The following is a 22,521-nucleotide window of genomic DNA, read 5'->3' on the forward strand; positions in this document are numbered from 1 at the left end:
TGACATTATGGTAACATGCTGACAGCCTTCACTTACATAAAAGAAACTATGTGGCATCATCAACATTTGTGATTCTGCTCGCTGCCATATGCAACAGTGCTGGGTATTTTAACTCCTCCGCTCACTAAATGCACTAGAATTGAGTCTCCACAAAGCCTACGGATTGTAGAGTTGATACAGTAAATTTAAGTGTTGAATGAGGGTTTTAAATTTTATTTTTTTAACTTTTGAGGATCAACAAAGCCAGGTTTATCACTGAGAGTCACACTGGTAAAGACAGGCCCTAAGGCCAGAGGAAGCCAAGTGCCCTTCAGCACCTAGGGAGCCGCCCTAAGCTCATGTGCTCCTTGCTGTCCCTCTTCTCTGAAGTTCAGCCAGCCCATGGGGCCACCTGGAAGGTCCTGGTGCCATTGGGATGGTGCCCCATCTTCTCCCATGCATCCTTCAGCAGTGTGAGCTTCTTAGGCTGGAACCGGCCTCCATAACCATGTCATGGTCAGTTTTCTTCCAGATCCCCACTTCTGGGCTCTTCTTTAGCATTTGTTGCAGAACAATGTGCCTTCGTGGGGGGGGGGGGGGCGGGGCAGTGATGGACCACTTTGTCTTGGTCTGCAGCTTTGCTGAACTGCAGCCCCTGCCTTGCTTTTAGGTTTCTGCATGGGGAACTTGTGCTGTCCCTGTGCCATGTTCCACTGCCCAGGTCATTTGCTTGTTATTACTATTTCATTCTCAAGGAATAGGAGAAAATATAATTTATTATCAACATGTAATAAAGAAAAAGGCGTTTAAGTGGGTATTGTGGTGTATACCTTTAATCCCAGTACCCAGACAGACCTCTGGTCTCTCAAGGTCAGCTTGGCCTACATAGCAAGTTCCAGGGCAGCCAAGGCTGCATAGAGAGACATTCTTCAAAACAAACAAACAAACAAACACAACAACAACAAACTATACCACAAAATAAAAGTAAAAAGTTTTACCTGGACATGGTGGCTCACACCTCTAATCCTAAAACGAGGGAGGCTGGGGCAGGAGGATCACAACAAATTAAGGGCCAGCCTGGGCTACATAGTGAGTTCTAGGCCAACCTCTGTTGACCAGAACAAAGAAAGACCCAGGCAGGCAGCAATGCAAGACTGTAGCTACAGTGAATCCAGCTTCTGTGAGAAGAGTGAATATAGCAAAGGTTGGAGCTCTTGGCTAAGGGGCAGTGTGTGTGTGTGTGTGTGTGTGTGTGTGTGTGCATGAGCACGGGGGTGGGTGGGCTCTGGCTTCTCTTTGCCTGTATTTGCATGGTCAGGCAGTGGGCTAGAGATACCCACAGTCAGAGCACAGCCTGGAGACCCTGGAGGTGCTGAACTCTGAGAGAGATTTAGAAGCCTTGATGAAGAATATTCTTTGATGCGCAGACCTGAGAGGTTTCAAAAGCCCATGCCCTTCCAGTCAGTGTTCTTTCTTCCTCCTTGTGAGATGTAAGGTGAGGTGTAAGCTCTTAGCTGCTGCTCCAGTGACATGCCTGCCTACCTGCTAGCATGCTCCCACCATGGTGGATATGGACAACTGTGGAACTGTAGGAAAGTCCCCAATAAACTCTTTGTCCTCCCAGTTGCCTTGATCATGGCGCTCTGTCACACTAGCAGAAAAGTAACTAAGAGAGCAACTTAGTGTGATCCTGTCTCAAAATAAAAGGTAAAATAGGGCTGAGTATATAAGTCAGTGACAGTACTTGCCCAGCATGGTTAAGGCCCCAGGCTCAATTCCTAAAACCTCAAGAAAAATAATCCCTAACTCTGTGTAGAGAGATGGCAGCTGAGAGCTGGAAACCAGGCTCTATGCAGCATTACATATGTAAACCTGCTTCTTCACGGCTAGTAGTCTAAATAGTTTGCTGGGCCGTGTCCGGAAGTCAGGAGACAGCTTTTGGAAACTGGTTCTTTCCTTTTACTATGGGTTCTGGGGACAGGACTCAGGTGGCCAAGTCTGCATGATAGTACCTTTACCTGTTAAGCCATCCCACTGGCCCAAGTTTTGTGGCTTTCTTTTTTGGATGTGTGTGCATGTATGTACATGATGTGTGTCTATGTATGTGTGCATGCTCATGTACAGCTCCAACATATTTGTGCCATCATGAAGATCAGGGGACAGGTGTCAGCCCTCACCTTCCACGTTGTTTGGGACGGAATCTCTTTGCTGTCCATCATGACGTACGGAGGGCTAACTGGCCGCAGGCTTCTGGGCATCCCCTGTCCCTGCCTCCCATCTTAGTACTCTCTGGTATTACAGATACGTGCCATCATGCCTGGCTTTCCATGAGTTCTAGGAATTCAAGCTCAGATTCCCATGCTTACAGGGCAAACACTTTATCCACTGACACATTTGCCCACCTCTCAGCTGCAGAGCCATCTCTCCAAGCCCAAGATGTAACTTTACAATTACACACGTGTATTGAGCTTGTGGGAATATATGTATGCCTGGTTTGTATGGAGGCCAGAGGACACTTTGTGAGAGAATTTGTCTCCTTTCATCATGTGGGCCTCAAATACCTAACTTAGAGGATCAGGTTTGGTGGCAACTGTCTTTTCCTGTCAAGTCATTTTACCAACCCCTTGAGATATAATTTATATCTTAAAAAAAACACAACAAGTATATATGTAAAGAAATTTTTTTAATGTTAATAAAATTTTAAAAAAAGAAAAAAGAAAAAATGACAAACAAAACCCTCACATATATTATGGGTGTGGGGAGATGGCTCCGTCAGCACTGTGCTTGTGTAAGCATGAGGACCTGAGCTCAGAGCGCCAGCATCCATGAAAAAGCTAAGCATACCGATACATGTTGGTAACTAGCTGTCGCTGGCCAACTGCTGACTCAGTGAGCTCCTAATCCTCTCTTACAAAATAAGGCGGAAGGGCTAGAAAGATGGTTATGAGCACTAGCTGTTCTTATAGAGGACGCAGGTTCAAGTCCTAGCATCTACATGGTAGTCCACAACTCCAGCTCCTGGTGGCCTGATGCCCTCTTCTGGCCTCTAAAGCCTCTGCACACACATGATGTAAAGACATACAAGCAAGCAAAACCTATACACATAAAATAAGTCTAAAAAGTATTTTTAGATAGCCTGTTGAACCTACTAGGTATCTATAATACAAGACTACCATGGTGGCAGTTAGCTGCCAAAAGTATTTAGTTTTGAGACAGGGGCCCTTAATGTAGCCCAGGCTGGCCTTGAACTTGCAGTGATCCTCCTACCTCAGTAGCATGGGCTACTACTCTTGGCCCAAGTGTATTTTCTCTGGAAAAAACAAACAAACAAACAAACAAACAAACAAACAAACCCAAAAACAATGCAAGCTCGAAACTGAAGATGCCAACAACTGTTTCCTTGAGTGCAGCCCAGGTAGTGAAACTGGGAGTCTCCTTCCCATATGGCTAAGGATGGCTTTCCACACACGGCCATTTGTACAGAAGACACATTTACATGTTAATAACTGCTGGCAGAAGCTAGGCATGGTAGCACAGGCCTGTAATCCCAGCACTGAGGGAGGTGGATTGCTATGAGTTCGAGGTTAGCCTGGACTACAAAGTGAGTCCAGGGCAGTGAAGGCTACACAAAGAAACCCTGGCTTAGAGCCTGGAGAGATGGTTCAGAGGTTAGGAGCACTGACTGCTCTTCTAGAGGACCTGAGTTCAATTCCCAGCAACCACATGGTGGCTCACAACCACCTATAATGTGATCTGATGCCCTTTTCAGGCATGCAGGTGGACATACAAGCACAACACTATACATAATAAATAAATAAATCTTTAAAAATAAATAAATAAATAGGTTTTAAAAAAGAATTTACAAAGTGATCCTGTGGAATAGCTGCCAGTGGCTATTCTAAGCCATGGGGACATTGTTAATGCTGTACACACTGCCTACCCTGAGCACACCTAAGTGTATCTGTCAGGAGAGACCCACTGACCTTTGCATGAATTAGCCACAGATTTTAAGCACTTGATTTCAAGAGTAAAGATGACAAATGTCCAAAGAGAGGCAGTCCGATAAACAGGACTACGTGTTAAATGCACACTAAAGAAGAGACCTGGACTTGACATGGAGACTAGTTAGGTAGCTTATTAGGGACTAACCAGAGTTGCTATCAGTCAGGACTGCAGATGTAGAACAGTTGGCAGAGTGCTCGCCTTTCCTGTATGAAGCCCTGGGTTCTATCCCCAGCATCCCTTAAATATATGAAATCCCAGCATTTGGGAGGAGGCAGAAGCAGGAGAGTCAGGGAGTCAAGGCCACCCTTGCTACAAAGTGAGTCTAGGCCAGCCTGGCTACATGAGACCATCTACAAATCTAAACAAAAGCAACAATAAGACTTCAGCCACACATGAAATCCACTAATTGTTTTTTAAAAATGCAGAAGGGGGTGGCTATGTGTGTGATTAAAAATACAGTATGTGAAAAATGGGAAGAATATTGTATTATATGTCATGATTGCTAGCCTAATGCTACCCAGAGAATAAAAAAGAAACTCATAACACGTGTGTCCTGTGGGAAATGTGGGTAGGGATGGGAAGGAGATTGTACCTTTTTCCCCCCTTTTTTTTAAAAAAAAAAGATTTATTTATTAATTGTATATGAGTGTTTTATCTGCAGAAGAGGGCACCAGATCACATTATAGGTGGTTGTGAGCCACCACGTGGTTGCTGGGAGTTGAACTCAGGACCTTTAGAAGAGCAGGCGGTGCTCTTAACCACTGAGCCACCTCTCCAGGCCTGAGATTGTACCGTTTGAAGGAGAAAAAAAAATATTTATTTTCAGAAAGGAGATAGCATTGAGAGACTTGGTAAAACACAAGCTACTCTTGTAGGGAACCTAGGTGCAGTTCCCAGAATCCATGTCAGATGGCTTAAACTGCCTGTAACTCCAGCTCCAGGGGATCCAATGCCTCTGGCTCAGTATACACACTGTACTGGCTGGTTTTGTGTGTCAACTTGACACAAGTCAGAGTCATCAGAGAAGAAGGAGCCTCTGTTGAGGAAATGCCTCCATGAGAGTCAGCTGTAACACATTTTTGTAAAAGGCACTTTTATTCTCGGAGCCTTATCATCTCTGTCTGCTATCCTACGCCTGGTCCTACAAGCTTCTAGCTCTGTACAATCTAACCTAGGCCTAGAATGTTTTCAGCCTCTGGGACTTAATAAGCTCACCATATAAAAACTATTTTAAAAAAATATTTATTATATATACAGTGTTTTGCCTGCATGTACACCTCTATGCCAAGAAGAGGGCACCAGATTTCATTATAGATGGTTGTGAGCCACCATGTGGTTGCTGGGAATTGAACTCAGGACCTTTGGAAGAGCAGCCAGTGCTCTTAACCTCTGAGCCATCTCTCCAGCCCAAGTTCACCCTTTCTTGTTCTTTCTGAACTCATAGCTGGTTGGTTCAACTCAGCTATTCTGGCTCAAACTCCTCTCCCAGCTGACTTATTCAATCTGGCTTCTTCTCTCAGCCTCTAATTGTTTTGTTTGGCCTCACACTAATTCCAGCAATCTTCTAATCTTCTGGCTCCTTCTCTGGTTCATTCTGTCTTTACCTGTGTCAGCTTGTTCTCTCATTCAACCTCTCTCTGTAAAACTCCTGGTAAAACTGCCTCTTCTCTCCCAGCCTTACCCCTTAAATAGCTTACCTTCCTCTCTTTTCTTGTGAAAGTTGGGTGTATCCTATTCTTTTAAATCTTTCTCTGATTTGTCATTTTCTTTTTTTGCCACTCAATTAGACATCACTTTCGAACATGGGTGCTTCCTTCAACAAACTAACTTTACCTTCATTGTTTGGGATTAAAGGCATGTACCACCACGCCTGGGCCTAAGCTTTTCTTTACCTGAAACTTGCTCTATGCCAGGCTGGCTGTCAACTCAGATCTGTTTGCCTCTGTCTCCTGGATTAAAGGTGTGTTTGTGTTCCAGCTAGATCACACAGACCTAGAAGGTCTTTGGATGTGACTTCTTGCCAGAGCAGCCATGAATTAAAATTCCTCTGCACATTTCCTCAATTGGTGGTCAATGGCAGGGGTGGTGGTGGTAAGCCCATGGTGGGTGGTGCCATCCCTGGGTTGATGGTCCTGGGTTCTATAAGAAAGCAGGCTGAGTAATCTGTAGTGTAAGTTTTAGTTTCTTTGTAAACTCAGTTATGTAAGTATGTTTTTGTTTTAATCCTAAGTGTGAGATTTCTGTTTGGGCTTTAGTATGTCCACTAATTATAATTGTCTCCTGTGGGGTGTGGTTTTTGCCAGCTGGTAATGGCCTGCCTCATATGGCAGGGTGAGGTCTAGGGCTCTGAGGGTAGCATATGGCCATTTGGAGGGACCAGAGATGGACAGTGTGGCAGCTTGGAGGTGGATGGAGACAGCTGAACGCAGTGGCTCTGAGGAAACTGCTTGCAGCCTTTACTATTGATGGTATTACCCCAAAGAACCCAACTGACCCTAAACAGCTGGGAGAAGTAAAGGGGTCTGTCTGTGCCCACTCTCCCTACTAATGTTCTTTCTCTCTTAACCAGGGTTAAGGAATTGGTGGAAGGGAGGTAGAGGCTTCAACACTCCCAAATAAAACAGAGTTTAAAAACAAGCGTCAACAACAAGCAATGTGGAGCAAGCCAACCCCCTCCCCCCCATGGCCTCTGAATCAGCTCCTGCCTCCAGCATCCTGCCCTGCTTGAGTTCCTGTCCTGACTTCCTTCAATGATGGACAGTGCTGTGGAAGTATATGTCAAATAAACCCTTTCCTCTCCAACTTGCTTTATGGTCATGGTGTTTCGTTGCAGCAACAGAAATCCTAACTAAGACAGAGACAGACAGACAGACAGACAGACAGACACACACACACATGAACAAAAGTGAACATTCAGGGATTAGCCAGGTGACCACTGTTAAGCACAGAGCAATATCGTTTACCACACTCTCATTAGGAAGCAAACTATCAGGGCAGGCAGTATAATGACAAAAGGCACGCAGTACCTAGGAAACTCTAGTTCTACAAGCTAGTCATTTCAGCAAGGAGCCCTCTCCTCACTCCAGCACCCTGAGCTTTGAGTGGCAAAGTCCAGCCCTCTTCAGCTCACCGCAGAGTTGCAAAACAAGCGAGCCTCCATCAGTGGAGTGTCAGTCATCTGACATTTCATATCCACCACGGTAGCATGGTAATTTCTCTTCTTCCCAGGGGCCAGACCCAAAAGAAGGGAATTTCTGAGGAGACTAATCCTAATGAGATTCTCCTTTCTCTTGTGGGACAGCTCCCAACAATAATTCAGCTTAGATGTCAGCATAGTTTTTCTTAACACCCAACAAACCTGTCTGAAGGAGGGAGAGAGAAAAGGGGGCTTAGGGAGGAGAGCTAGCTGAGGCGAGGCAGGCTCAGCAAAGGAATCGTCACATATTATCTGTATAAGTCGCTCAATCTAACCAAGACCCTGGTAGACTTGGCTAACGGTGAGCCTGTCTCTGAGGCAGGCTTTATCCTGGTGCCTCTACAGAGCCTGGAGTCCTATGGAACCAAGAAACCGGTGCTGTTTCGCTCAGAGAGTGTCATCTAACAAGGTATTCACAGTGAGGTCTTAAGCAATCAGAGAATGTGCTAAAATTAGACACAAGAAAATGTGCTATCTCTTCAAAATAAACTCTAAGGTTTTATCCAATATTTTCTACTTTTCTAAAGTCTTTCAAAGTTATTTAATAGCAACACAGAACAAGGATAGTAAAAGTCCAATTAAGATGTTAAATGCAAACTCCGCGCAGCTGAATTAAAGAGGCTGAGCTAGCCTCAGCTTGACCATCAGCAGGGGATGAACACTGGATCCCTGCACAATGTGCTGTGTGGCAGGAATATAAAAGGGCTTCTTTCAATAAGGTATAGAAGAGCGTCAATGACGTGAACTGTGCATGAACTCTCTCTCATGCCTGTGAGCACAGAGCACAAATCCAGTCAGCATGCTCAAGAGGTGAAGACTGGCCTGGCTCTCACACAAAAGCCAACGCTCCCAGGCAGTGTTCTTCTAGTTCAAGTCCCATGAGTCTCAGCACTCCTGCTGCTGTTTCCACAAAAACAAAAAACAAAACCAAAACATTCTTCCCGCCCTGCTAGCTAGTCTGTACCAAGGCAAACATACAATTTTACTAAGGAAACCAACCAAGGCAATCAACTGCTATTAACTAAGAGCAGCTCACCTCCTCTAGCAGGAACCAGAAAGCAGGATTGGGGGAGGGGCAGGGTATTGTCCTGCATGAGCAAACACAGGCAGAAAGAAGAGGGAGCAGTGCAGTGCTGGCTCGAGACCTCACAGAAGGAAGAACGAGCCTTGGTGCTGCAACATCATCGGTCATCAGAGTAAAAGGCGGGAACACACATGAGCCTTGTTGATTTCAGTCCCCACATCCCTCTTACATTGCCAGCATTACTGACCACATTATAAAATACCAACGAGGCATATTTATAACAAAGATCCAATAATAAGACAAGGTAGTCATTAGATTATTTGTTAATTGCCTAGTCTAGCCCCCAAATCCCAGGCTACAGTGATCCTCTTGTCTCAGCCTTACTGTGTGGACTACTGGTGTGCAGCACTATGCCTAGTTTAATACAGAATGTAACAGTTATGAGGAGGAGTAACTATTCTACAGCTAAACTTTTTGTGTATGAGTCACGTGTTCTCTACACCTGTTGTCCCCGTGAGTTTATTTTTTATATTACTTATCCTAGTTACTATTATCATTACACGTGTATATGGTGCGTGTGGCACCAGGGAAACTTTCTGTAGTCGGTTTTCTCCTTCTACTGGGGGTTCCAGGAACTGAATGCAGGTCCCAGGCTTGCACAGTAAATACTTTCCCCTCTGAGTCATTCCACTGGCCCTCACTCTCACTTTCCTTATTTGTCTGTGGTGCAATGGCTCAAACCCCAGCCCTTGCACATTCTAGACAAGCACTCTACTGTATAGCCTCAGGCCCTGCTTATTGTCTTAAGTCAATGGCTGCTAACAGCCCACACCCAAGGGTAAATAATAGCTTGTTTGAACCAACAAACTGTACAAACATTTTCACTCTATTTATCATTTGAAGAACTTACTACAGCTAATAAGAATTAAAATGCTTTGAGGGAATTACGAATTAGAAACATCCCAGGCCAAGACCATACCAACTTGTTATTCAATTCCAAATAGTCAATCGTGAAAACATATATAAGTAATATTATACTAATGAGCATATTGTCCTCTTGTAATATATATTCATATACACACACAACAGAAACACATATGCATATACATTTATGTATATAAAAATAAATAAGCCATGAATTTATCATCTCAAAAAAAAAAAAAAGAAAGAAAGAAATGAGCTAGGTGTGGTAGCACACACCCTTAATCCCAGGACTTGGGAGGCAGAGGCAAGCTGATCGCTGTAAGTTTGAGGCCCGGGTGGTCTACAAAGTTAGTCTAAGACGGCCAAAACTACACAGAGAAACTCTGTTTCAAAAAACCAAATAAATAAATAAATGTAATAATAATAATAATAATAATAATTTTAAAAAGTGTGATTAGGGAAAATGGCTCAGTGGTTAAGAGTACTTGCTGTTCTTCCAGAGGACCTGGGTTTGACCCAATACCCACATGGTAGATGGTTTACAACCTCCTGTAAATCTAGTCCAGGGGATCTGATGCCCTCTTCTGGCTTCCTCAGGCACCACACACACACATGGAATACAGATATACATGCAAGCAAAACACCCATGTGCATAAAAGAATTAACAAACTAACAAAAATTTTATAAAGAAAATGTGATTACTCACTTCAGAATTTGAATTATTTATTTACTTATGTGTTTGAGACAGGTCTCTTATGTATGTCAGGCCTCCCAAGTGCTGGGACACAAGCATGCCTGGTTTATTGGCCATTTTCTTTTCTCTGAAATATATGTTTACCAGCGATTCAGACAAGAACTTGCCAGAGCTAAGAATCAAAGTGCTTTGTAGGTACAGATATTTAATATTACCAGAAACAAACAGACATTACATAGTCCAAAAGATCAAGCAGCTGTTTTCAGTTGGGTTGTCCTCTCATTAAATGATTGGTATTCCTTACACATCCTGTACATAAGCATTCGGCAGATAGAGGTATTATCAAAGCCTTTTTTTGGTGGCCTGTCCTTTGTTTCAACTATCTTTTCATGCATGAGATTTCTAGTTGCTGTCTTCACATGATGTATTTTATAAAATCACGTTTTACCCCCAATGTAATAGAAATATCTTCTATAACTTACTGAGGTTGTTTACATCTATCAGGCTTTTTTGGTTTGCATGTCTCCTCTGCTGGCCCACTGGACTTGCCCCCTCCCACTACTATGCCACTCAGATCAGGAGAGACAAGTGTGCAAATCTTGCTGGCTCAAACCACGCCCTTTCTACCAACTGTCTTTCTTTCTTTCTTTCTTTCTTTTTTTTTTTTTTTTTTTTTTTTGAGACAGGGTTTCTCTGTCTTGTAGCCTTGACTGTCCTGGACTTGCTTTATAGACCAGGCTGGCCTTGAACTCACAGCGATCCACCTGCCTCTGCCACTTGAATGCTGGGATTAAAGGCGTGCGCCACCACGCCCAGCCTTACCAACTGCTTTCAATGTAATTTTGACTACTTTTGTCTCCATACCTACGAAAGCCCAAAAATTTTTCTTGAAAGTTCAACTGCAGCCGAGTGTGGTGACTCACATCTGTAGTCCCAATACTCAGACAGCCAGGGCTACAGAATTAGTTGTCTGTTTTAGAAAAGAAAAAGAGGGAAGAGGAGAGGGAAAGGGAGAGGAGGGAGGAGGAGAGGAGAGGACCTGGGAGATGACTCAGCTGATAAAGCGCTTTCTGGAGTTTTGATCCCCAACATCTATGTAAAAATAAGCATGGAGGCCTGCTTGTAACCCCAGGCCTCTCCAGAGGTGGCCATAGAGGGTTACGTGGGCAAGCTGGCTGCTGGACTACTGAACTTTAGTTCAGTGAGAGAGCTTGTCTCATAAATAAAGTGGAAAGTGACTAAGGAAAACATCCAGCATTCTCTGGCCTCCGTATGTACATATCTATGTATGCATGCATGTATGCACACACGCACGCATGTGTGTGCGCGTACACATACACATACACACACACACACACACACACACACAGACATTCAAACAAATAAACAAAAACCAGAAGAGATAACTAAACATTTAAAAGCAAGTTTTGCTCCTAACCGGGCGTGGTGGTGCATGCCTCTAATCCCAGCACTTGGGAGGCAGAGGCAGGTGGATTGCTGTGAGTTCCAGGCCAGCCTGGTCTACAAAGTGAGTCCAGGACAGCCAAGGCTGCACAGAGAAACCCTGTCTCGAAAAACAAAAACAAAAACAAAACAAAACAAAAGGAATACAACAGAAAGGACCCAGTGCTGATGAGAGTCTATACAGTTCATATGGAAAACCCTGGTTGGCTATTAAGCCAAATGGAGGCCTATTAGTGTGTGTCAGCTGCACTTGAGTCAGCTAACCCTGAAAGAGAAGCAGAGCCGAGCACCGTGGTGTTCTCTAGTGCACATGTTCTTGCTTGGCGTTCACGGCGTGTCTGTGTGTGTGTGTGTGTGTGTGTGTGTGTGTGTGTGTGTGTGTGTGTGCATGCCATGGTGTGAATGTGGAAGTCAGAGGGCAATGTTCAGGAGTCAGCCTGTCCTTTAACTGTGACGTCCACCAGCGCATTCAGATTAGGGCTCGCATGGCAAGAAGCACTTTATCTAGGGAGCCATCTCAGCAGCTGTGTAGAGGACCTGCACTCCATGATCATGAGGTGGACTGGGGGCCACGGCTGGGAGATACCCAAGTCAGTAGTGCTTGTCGCCCAAGCAAAGACCGAAGTTTGATCCCCAGACACACTTGCGTCCCAGCACTTTGGAGGAGGAGAGGAGAGGATCCCTGGGCCGCACAGCCAGCCAGGCCTGCTCAGACCCTATCTCAAAAACAAGGCAGGCAGCTCAAGGACCAGAGAGAGAACTCTGGCACGCATGCACCGCCCCTCCCCACCCCTGTGACTTCTGAGATTATTAATCTGGCGTCGTCACTGCAGAGCCCCTCTGGTCAAGGTCCTAACTGCCGTGGAATCCCACCTGCCAATCTGGATGAATGAGCTAAGCACAAGTCTTCTGAGAGGATTAAAATCCCCAGGAGCCACTGACAGGTCAAAGCACCCCGAGAACGAAGCCTGGCGTGTGTGCTCGTCCTCACTTTGAAATGGACGAGGCTGCTGGAACACAAGAACCACTATTATTTGGTCTGGTGTGCGGGTAGACAAGTATATTTATTATTATAGCTCAGGGTTTTATTATGTTAAATATGGTTGCTTCTCGGATCAAAAGAATAACAAAGCCAGGCTGATGAGATGGCTCAGAGGGTCAAGGCATGCTGACAGCTGGAACACCTGAGTTCAATCTCTGGGACCCAGGTGACAGAAAGAGAGTCAACTCCTGCAAGTTGTCCTCTGACCTCCTCTTGCCTGTGTCCATGTACACACCCACAAATAATGAAATAAATGCTTTTAAAAAGGAGAAAAAAAGTGGGCCATGGTGACTCACACCTTTGATCCCAGCACTCAGGAGGCAGAGGCACGCAGGTATCTGAATTTGAGGCCAGCCTATTTTACATAGTGAGTTCCAGGACAGCCAGAGTCACAGAATGAGACCCTGTCTTGAAGAGGTTAGAAAGGCGACAGCGGAAGCAGGCCACTGGCTCTGAGTCTAGAGCACGGCCTCCAGAGAGCCTCCCATGGGAGCTGGAGTTTTCTTTTGTACACTATTATTTCCTCACTAAGAGTATGTTTTTGTTGTTGTTGTTGTTGTTCCACAATTATAAAATGTTAATGGAGAATTTTTTTTTGTTAGTGTTTTGAGACAGGGTTTCTCTGTGTAGCCTTGGCTGTCCTGGACTCACTTTGTAGATCAGGCTGGCCTCGAACTCACATCGATCCGCCTGCCTCTGCCTCCCGAGTGCTGGGATTAAAGGCGTGTGCCACCACGCCCGGCCTAATGGAGAAATTTTTAACACTCATTAACAGGCACCAGTGTGATGGTTCGGTCAAGCCAAGCCAGCTCTTTCCTGTTAGCTCTGTGACTGACAAGTGATGTCCTCCAGCCATCAGTTTCCTCAGGAAACAAGGAATATTTCTGTTAGTATACTTGGAATTATCACACTATTCAATTAGTAAACAGGTAAGAAATGCTTCAGGCAATGCCGGGCACCATAGAGCTCAGGTGACAGTCACTTGATCAAGTGACACTCTGCCTCCCATCAGATCAGAGGTTGCTGTGAGCACACTGAGACTGACTAGGCAGCTTCTGCTGAGGTCCTGTTGGCAGACCCTCACACACTCCGCTTCCTACTGCCAGATGATACGGGTAACAGACCAAGTATGTCTGGGGAACTGGTTCCTTTGGGTTGTGGCTAGTTATCTTCAAATGAAACCCAACCACTTAGTTCTATGCCATTGAGTTATGTCTTTCAACTGTCTGCTTGCACTACCCGAGGCTTTGAGAACCTGCAGTGCTGATGAGCTCTGACACGTGCACTCTCTGAAAGCCCCTGCTTCACATGGCCAACTAGCTGCTGGGTGAACAGGGAAAAATCAAGCAGAATTTACTCAAGAAAGACTTTGAAGACATACTGAACTGTAACTTCAAATGGTCCAGCTCCACTGGGGACATAGACTCACAGTGGCAGATCCACCTAGGGGGCCACTGAGCATCTGGAGTCTTTCTTTGTGAAGAAGATGGCAGGTGCAAACTGTGCCAAGTGTGGAATGTGGGGCCTGCGGCTGTAAATCACAGGCTGGGATGTAGAGGATCTGCTGGCTCCTCAGCAGTTGCTGGCCAACGACTGTCATCTTCAACTGCAGAGGATGAGCTGTGACTCTGCATCTGCATTCTTCAATGGGTTACTTATTTTATTGCTAAGGTGACAGTTGGCCACAAGGCAGTTACCCATCTGCCTAAAAATTGAAAGCGGAGAGACTCATACACAGGGGAAAATGTACAACAGATCTGTTCCATTTTGTACTGAGCCATCTGTCACGCCGTCTCCTCTCAACCTTCTAGGTAGCCACCATAACCTTTTAAACACACCCTGAGACCCAGAGTCAGAAAGGGAGGCATTAGGAAGACTGGAACCGGTTCTTCCACCCTGACTGCGCTTCCTGCACAATGCCATGTGGCTCAGGAGCAGCTCAGGTGAGTCTCGAATCTAAGCCATTGTCTACAAGGTCCTGCCTGGCAGTTATGGTCGTGACCTGCAGGTTGAGCACCACTGACCTACCCAGTCTTTTGAGATCACTGTCACGCATGTGCTCTTAGGGGTAGGCCCAAGAGCTCCTAAACACCTTTACAGGCTTTCTCTCCTCGCAGGTCCAAGCCTCTGCCAGCTTTAGATAGCCCACTTATAATATTTTTCTGTGACAGCACTGACTTTATCCTTCTAGGAGTAAGGCAACAGGGCAGAGAAGGGGGAAAGGGACAGTTTCCTCCCGGGTTTGTAGTACTGCAGACCCTGCACTAGACAGGAGGGCCCTGCTTTGAGGTTCAGGCATCTTTGGGCTTCTGCACTATCGCTGCTCACACCCACAGCACTCGTGCCTGGGCACTGAGGTGTGAGAGTGGAGAAGTAGGACTCTCCCCTTCTGACCCGTCAGAACTAGAGGCTGCATGGGCAGCAAGACGGCTCAGTCTGAATGCCTTCTGCAAAGCCTGCCGACCTGAGGCTAATCCCCAGAGCCCACACTGGGGAAAGAGAACTGACTCCTACAAGTTGTCCTCTGACTTCTACAAACACACACCACAGAACAAGTGAGTGTAACACACATACATCAGAGGCTTCAGCCTGAAGCTCTCTGTCACGCCTAGTGCATGGCTGAAGCTGGTGCACTTCTGGGTTTGATTGCCTTGAGTCCACACCAGGGACCTCAAACCCTGCTCTCCTCTCACCCAGCTGCTATGACTAAACCCTCACACCGCTGCTCTGTGCCCTCTGCAGATTTCTGGCTACAATGGGTTGGGAGGCCATGTAGAACATGCTTACTTGGTCTTACCCATTACTAGAACCCTACAGGAACTTTTTTTTTTTTAATTCTCAAAATATAATATAATAGGCCTGAAGAGATGGCTCATCACTTGCTGGTCTTGGAAAGGGCCCAGGTTCAACTCCTAGCACCCATGGCGCCTCCAGCTCCAAGGGAACCAACAGGCACATAGCATGCATGCAGGCAAAACACCTATCTATAAAAAATAAAATAATCTTTTAAAAAGTAAAGCAATATAATAAAAAAAATTTAAACTAATAGTTGAGAGAGACATTTTCTTTTCTTTTCTTTCTTTCTTTTTTTTCTAAGACAGGGCTTCTCTGTGTAGCCTTAGCTGTGCTGGACTTGCTTTGTAGACCAGGCTGGCCTCAACAATGCTCCACCTGCCTCTGCCTCCCTGAGTGCTGGTTTTAAAGGCTTGCGCCACCACTCCCGGCTACAGGGACATTTTCTTTAGTGATGTAGTCAAAATAAATTTCCACTTACACCCTGCAAACAACCCTAGTAAAACTCACTGAGTCACCAAAAACTAAAAAGAGACGAAGCAGGAAGCAGGGCTAGTTAGTTGGAAAGGGGAAAGAAAACTAAGAGGAGTTGGAGGGGCAAGGAGAGAAGCAGGGGTGGTGAAGACGATGAAAATGCACTATGCGCATGTGTAAGAATATCACCATGAGACCATGCTGTTCTCAGTGCTCATAAACCACATGCCATGGATATCACCAACATGTGCCCTGACACACTTACACAGCTGTGCCTATGAGAGTTTACACAACACCACTAGGGGTACATTTATTGGAATTTGGGAGAAATGCATTATGAGCCCCTTTCACACTCCTGTCAGCAGTGCTTCCCTAACAAGTGGCATCTTCAATATGTCTCAGTATGACATTTGATAAATTATATATATGTTTTTAAATTTTGTATGGTTTAATTATGATAAATATTGATCATTTTCTGTTTTATGTGAACTATCAGTTCAAATATTTTTCTACTGGGCTTTGTAAAAATTGATTTGTAAAAAGACTGTTCTAAATGAGCTCGAAGTACTTATTTTCCAAGAGTAAGAGGAGAATGGCCTTTAAATTATATATTTAAAAATAGTTAAGATTAGACTGGGCAATGGTGGCACACACCTTAGTGACAGCACTCAGGAGGGAAAGACAGGTGGATCTCTGAGTTTGAGGACAGCCTGGTTTAGGGAGTAAATTCTAGGACAGCCAGGGCTACACAGAGAAAACTTATCTCAAATAAAACAAAATAAATAAAATAAAATAGAAAAACAAAAACTGGAATATTTTAAATCACCTTAAAAAGATGACAAATTAGCTGGGCGTGTGGCGCACGCCTTTAATCCCAGCACTCAGGAGGCAGAGGCAGGTGGATCCCTGTGAGTTCCAGGCCAGCCTGGTCTACAAAGCAAGTCTAGGACAGCCAAGGCTACACAGGGAAAACTTGTCTCGGAAGAGAGAGAGAGAGGGAGAGGGAGAGAGAATGAATGATGGCAGGTCAGGGGGCACGGTGCACACCTTTAATCCCAGCAACTGGGAAGCAGAGATAGGTGGGTCTCTGTGAGTTCAAGGGCAGCCTGGTCTATAAAGCTACACAGAGAAACCCTGTCTGGAAAAAGAAAAAGAAAAAAAGAGGAAAAAAAGAAAACAGAGAGAAGAGAAAATGAGAATGGCAGGGCTGGGTGTTGCTCAGGTCTTGCTTACTACACAGGGTCTGGCATTCTTCTTAGCACAGCAGAGGGAGGGAGGGAAAGAGAAAGAATGGAGAAGGGGAGAGAGGGAATGTCAAAGTGAATGGAAAAAATATGCACGAATGAATTTTATTTCCTTGATGTCAGGTGAACCAAAGTATCATATTCAAGTCTGGGAATAGTACATATGAAGTACTGAATTAAGGGGAAATGGAATTTTTTTGTTTGTTTGTCTTGGGTTTTTTGGTTTGTTTGTTTTGTTTTGAGACAGAGTCTCTATTGTGTAGCTCTGGCTCTCCTGGAACCAGATATATAGAATGGGATGACCTCAAACTCACAGAGATCCTAATGTCTCTTCTGGGATTAAAGGCTTAGGCTAACCCACCAGGCTGGAAACAGGGATTGGTTTTTTGTTTGTTTATTTGTTTGTTTTTCCATTTTTTTCTGGCTTTTCAAGACAGTTTCCATGTGGGAAATGGGAAGTTTAACAGGAGTGGATTTTGTGTTTAGGTGAAGCTAGAACACCTGCCATGCCTTTTTGACATCATCTAACTATCCCATGATTACACCATAGTCAGTCAACAAGAGCCACTAATTTAAGAAAATGAGCATCAGGCAGGTAGCACACACCTCTCATCCCAGTGCTAGGGGAGGGCTTGAGCTGCAAAATATGTACTTGAATATAGATAAAGTGTCAGGTCCTTTCTAGACTCAGTTCTTGTTTGAGAGCAGATACAAGGGGCAGGGAGATAGCTCCACCCAAAAGTGTCTGCCCAGCAACCCAGAGGGTCTGAGCTGGGTCCTCATCTCCCATGTAAAAGATGGCAAACATGGGGCTGGAGAGATGGCTCCACAGTGAAGAGCACTTGCTGCTCTTACAGAGGACCTGGGTTCAGTTCCCAGCACCCACATGGAGGCTTACAACCACTTGTAACTCCATCTTCAGGGAACTCTAACTAACCAAGGCCAGCCTGGGCTACACAGAAAGTTCCAAGATGAATAGGGATATACAGAGAAAACCTGTCTCAAACACCACACACACAAAGCTGGGCATGGTGGCGCATGCGGAGACAGGTGGATCTCTTGAGTTCAAGGCTGGCTTGGATTACAAAGTAAGTTCCAGGACAGCCAAGGCTACACAGAGGAACCCTGTCTTGGGGAGAAAAAAAAGAAAGAAAAGAAAAGAAAAGAAGCAGCTAGGCATGGTGGTACGGGCTTTTAATCCCAGCATTTGGGAGGCAGAGGCAGGTGGATTTTCTGTGAGTTGAGACCAATCTTGTCTACAAAGTCCAGAATTTTGTCCAGGACAGCCAAGGCTACACAGTGAAACCCTGTAAAACAAAAAGATACTAATATTCCCAAATCATCTGTTGCCTTTAGGTTTTTTTGTTTGTTTGTTTGTTTGTTTTTGGTTTTTTGAGACATGGTTTCTCTGTAGCCTTGGCTGTCCTGGACTCACTTTGTAGACCAGGCTGGCCTCGAAATCACAGTGATCCACCTGCCTCTGTCTCCCAAGTGCTGGGATTAAAGGCATGCACCACTACGCCCGGCCATCTGTTGCCTTTAAAAATAATTATCCAGGGCTGGAGAGATGGCTCAGCAGTTAAGAGCACTGATTGCTCTTCCAGAGGTCATGAGTTTAATTCCCAGCAACCACATGGTGGCTCACAACCATCTATAATGTGATCTGATACCCTCCTCTGGCTTGCAGGTGTACATGTAAGCAGAGCACTGTATACATAATAATAAATAAATAAATCTTTAAAAAAATTATCCAATCATTAATCAAGGAGATGCTCCCACAGACTTGTCTACAGGCGTTATGATGAAGGTGCTTTCTCAGCTGACTGTCCTCTTCCAGATAACTGTAGCTTGTGTCGAGTTGACAAAATACCCAGCTAGGACAGATACCTTCCTAAGGATGTCTCTCAATCCCTCTTCCTGAGCTTTGAGCAGTCAAGTGACACATTCTCTCTCTCTCACCCTCCCTTCCTCCCTTCATCTGTTCTTCTCTTTCAACATTTTTCTAAGACAGAGCTTCTCTGTGTAATAGCCCCAACTGTCCTGGAACTCACTTTGTAGATGAGGCTGGCCTCCACCTCACAGAGATCCACCTGCCTCTGCCTCGCTGAGAGCTGGGATTACAGACGTGCGCCACCGTGCCTGCTGTGGCCACCTCTTTTAAGCAGAAGACAATTGGACATTCCAGTTTTTAAGACATTAAGCCCAGCTAAGAGTAAATCACCTGGCAGGGAGCAATACTGAGTGGACAACAGCAATTTGATTTTTCTGATTAAAAGGCTTCTCAAATACCATCAAGAAAAGGGAGGCCAAATGCTCAATTAAAAAAAAAAAGCTTCTATTAAAGTGTATTTTAAGGTTAAAATAAGCACTAGATAGAGCCTGTGGTCATCCTTATTTTGAGTGTGAGCTCCTCTTTCCATTAGTACTCTTTTGAGATTCTTGACTGGCTGCGCTTAGCTCTGGTCGGATGGTGAGCAGGCTCTGACGCTGTTAGTTAACCTGCGAGTCATTATTGAGTGCCTCAGTCTAATGAGCCAAGGAATCTCTTTCTATTTAAAAGTCTCTAAGGAAATTACAGGGTCTTGAGAGCAGCTTGCCATGTAAAGAAAATCTCATACATGCAAGAACATTTTTCTTCAAATAATAAAAAGCAGTAGAATAAATTGAAAACTATGGCAAAATTGGCACTAATTTTGAAAGTAAATGAAGTCAAATCAGATTCAACAGAAATACTAAGCAGATCCAACTCTATTGCTATACTGGAGTTCCATTAGGATACTAAACTTCCCAAGTCATTTGTTGCCCTTTAAAAATAATTTTTAAAAAGTTACAAAATGTCAACTACAGTATCCTTGAAGCAATCAGGAATGTGAGACACTGAGTCTGTGTGTAAGATTTACAGGGATAGCCAGGCACAGTAGCACATACTACAGAAGGCTATGAGTTCAAGGCTAGCTTAGGCTATGTAATGAGACCCTGAATCTACACACACACACACACACACACACACAGTAACTGCTAACTCAGATTTCCCTGGTGAGAAGGCTATATCTGGGGCAACAAACTCAAACGCTGGAAGGGATATGGGCTCTAGCAAGGTTTTCTTTCTCTCATTTTTTTTCCTGCTTTGTTTGCAGACTCTTCCACAGGGCTGCAACATAGTAGATGTTTGGCTAGTATTATAAAATAAAAAGCTGTATGAGGAGGTGCTTTCCAAAGCAAAGAACATGCCACACAAAGAGGAGGGTCCCTGACTCCGGCCCACATGGGGCTTGCTTACTGCTCCCAGAAACCCTGCAGAGAGGAGTGGTCTCCACATTCCTACAAATGTCTTTAATGGCCAAGATTAATTAAGGAAGAGACAGGTTCGACTACCTACTTCTGCATCCAGTCAGATTCATATATGGAGCCTTCTAAAAACTCACTGCATGCCCAGGAGTGGATAAGGATGGAAAACAAACCATGTTCTTTATTGTTAATAAAATAATGTCAACCTCAAGCTGGACATGGTGCATATGCCTTTAATCGGGAGGCAGCACTCAGGAGGCAGAGGCAGGTGGATCGCTGTGAGTTCAAAGCCAGCCTGGTCTACAAAGCGAGTCCAGGAGAGCTAAGGGTACACAGAGAAATGCAATCTCAAAAAAACAAAAACAAAAGCAAAACAAACTAAACAAAAATATATATATAATGCCAACCTCATCACTCCTGAAAGTCTGAGTAATTCTTGGAACCCCTGTAAGACACTGCTAAAGAATAGAAATGGTGGGCTGGAGAGATGACTCAGCGGTTAGGAGCACTGACTGCTCTTCCAATGGACCAGAGTTCAATTCCCAGCACCCACATGGCAGCTCACAACTGTAACTCCAAGATCTGACACCCTCACACAGACATAACTGCAGGCAAAACACCAAAGCACATAAAATAAAAATACATAAATTTAAATAAAGAATAAAGAAAGCCAAGACATTTGATCAGTATTTCCAGTATTGATCAAATTGCCATTTGAAGAAAAGAAAAACCAACCAGTCTCTCTGACAAGACCCCAGAACAAAAACCACATATCCTATAACACACAATTACAATTTTTCTTTCCCAAAGACAAACAAAAATGATTTAGTTATGGTGACTTTTCTGGGAAATATTTGGCCTTCAGGCCTTATTTAAATTCACACCTTACTCCTAAGTTTGTATTGCAAACCTTACAAGTTTCTATTAACTAAACCACATTGCCCTGGTCAGCAGACAGCAGCAGGCCGACAGCTGAATCCCGAAGCTACCATTTAGAATACAACTTGGTTTTCTGCACCCCACCCCTTCCCCCATGTAGCTTGCGTGAACTTGCTATGTAAATCAGGCTGGCCTCAAGGGCCCTGCCTTCTCAGTGCCAGGATTAAAGGTGTGTGCCACAGCTGGGCTGAATCTGAACTCTTGATCCTTTGTCCTTTAACTCCCAAGTGCTGAGATTACAGGGAGCATGCCACCATGCCTAGTGCTCACCTTAAGATTAATAACAGTATCTGCCTGTCTGTGGGTGACAGAACTAAATGAGATAATGAATAAATCATTTAAAACATTGCCCAACACAAAAATACCAAATGTTGACTTGCTTATTTATTGCCCTAATACAATAGACTTGATGGTCAGAATAGATCAGATGACCCATAACAGTGGAAGAACACCCAGGATACACACCAGGGAACTACAAGAAAAAGATGTCTTTGCTTTCTCAAGTTAGGCAGTTTTCTGCATGACCTAAGCAAGTGGTGACAAGCAATGGGAAAGACATGAGAAAAATTTTCAGGGGCTGGAGAGATGGCTCAGTGGTTAAGAGCAGCAGTTGCTATCTCTACGGAGGATTTGGCTTCTAATCCCAACATCTGAGCTCACAACCACCTGTAACTCCGGTCCCAGGAGCTCCAATGCCCTCTTCTGGCCCCACGAACACCTAACACACACATGGTAAACAGATAGATATGTAGGCAAAACACTTACACAAAAACAAACAAATTTTAAAAACCATTACTTTTTCAAAGGTACAATGCTGTGCGATAAGAAAAAAGAAACCCCAAAACAGGGGAATGGTGCTACACCCCTGTTATCCCAACACTGAGAAGGCGGAATTAGGAGGATCCAGAGTTCAAGGTCACCCTCAACTCTATAGTAAATTCAAGGCCAGCCTGTCTTTAAAAAGAAATTCATGGGGTTGAAGTAATTCTATTGTCTTATTGTTGTGGATTGTTGCTTTGTGTAATATATCACCCCTGCTGTTCCATTAAAAAAAATTCTATACTCTTCCATTATTCAAAAAAAAAAGAAATTCATTCATTCATTCATTCATTCATTCATTCATTCATGAGGACTCTAGCCAGGTGTGGTGGTACAAACCTTTAATCCCAGCACTCAGGGAGGCAGAGGCAGGTGGATCTCTGTGAGTTTTAGGCCAGCCTGGTCTACAGAGTGAGTTCCAGGACAGCCAGGGCTCCACAGAGAAACCCTGTCTTGAAAAAAACAAAAAACAAAAGCAGAGAGAGAGGGCTGGAGAGCTGGCTCAGAGGTTAAGAGCACTGTCTACTCTTCCAGAGGTCCTGAGTTCAATTCCCAGAAACCACATGGTGGCTCACAACCATCTATAATGAGATCTGGTGGGCAGTCTCACACACAGGCAGAACACTATATACATAA

General features: G+C 44.5%; 1 protein-coding gene across 11 annotated transcripts in view; it reads right to left on the reverse strand.

The window, feature by feature from the left end:
• The window catches only part of USP49 (ubiquitin specific peptidase 49), a 57,895-nt gene that overhangs the window by 14,170 nt on the left and 21,204 nt on the right, over positions 1 to 22,521 (reverse strand). The gene's annotated exons all lie outside the window — the stretch shown is intronic.

The sequence above is a fragment of the Acomys minous genome (assembly GCF_964271855.1).
Source record: "Acomys minous genome assembly, chromosome: 13".
Lineage (NCBI taxonomy): Eukaryota > Metazoa > Chordata > Mammalia > Rodentia > Muridae > Acomys > Acomys minous.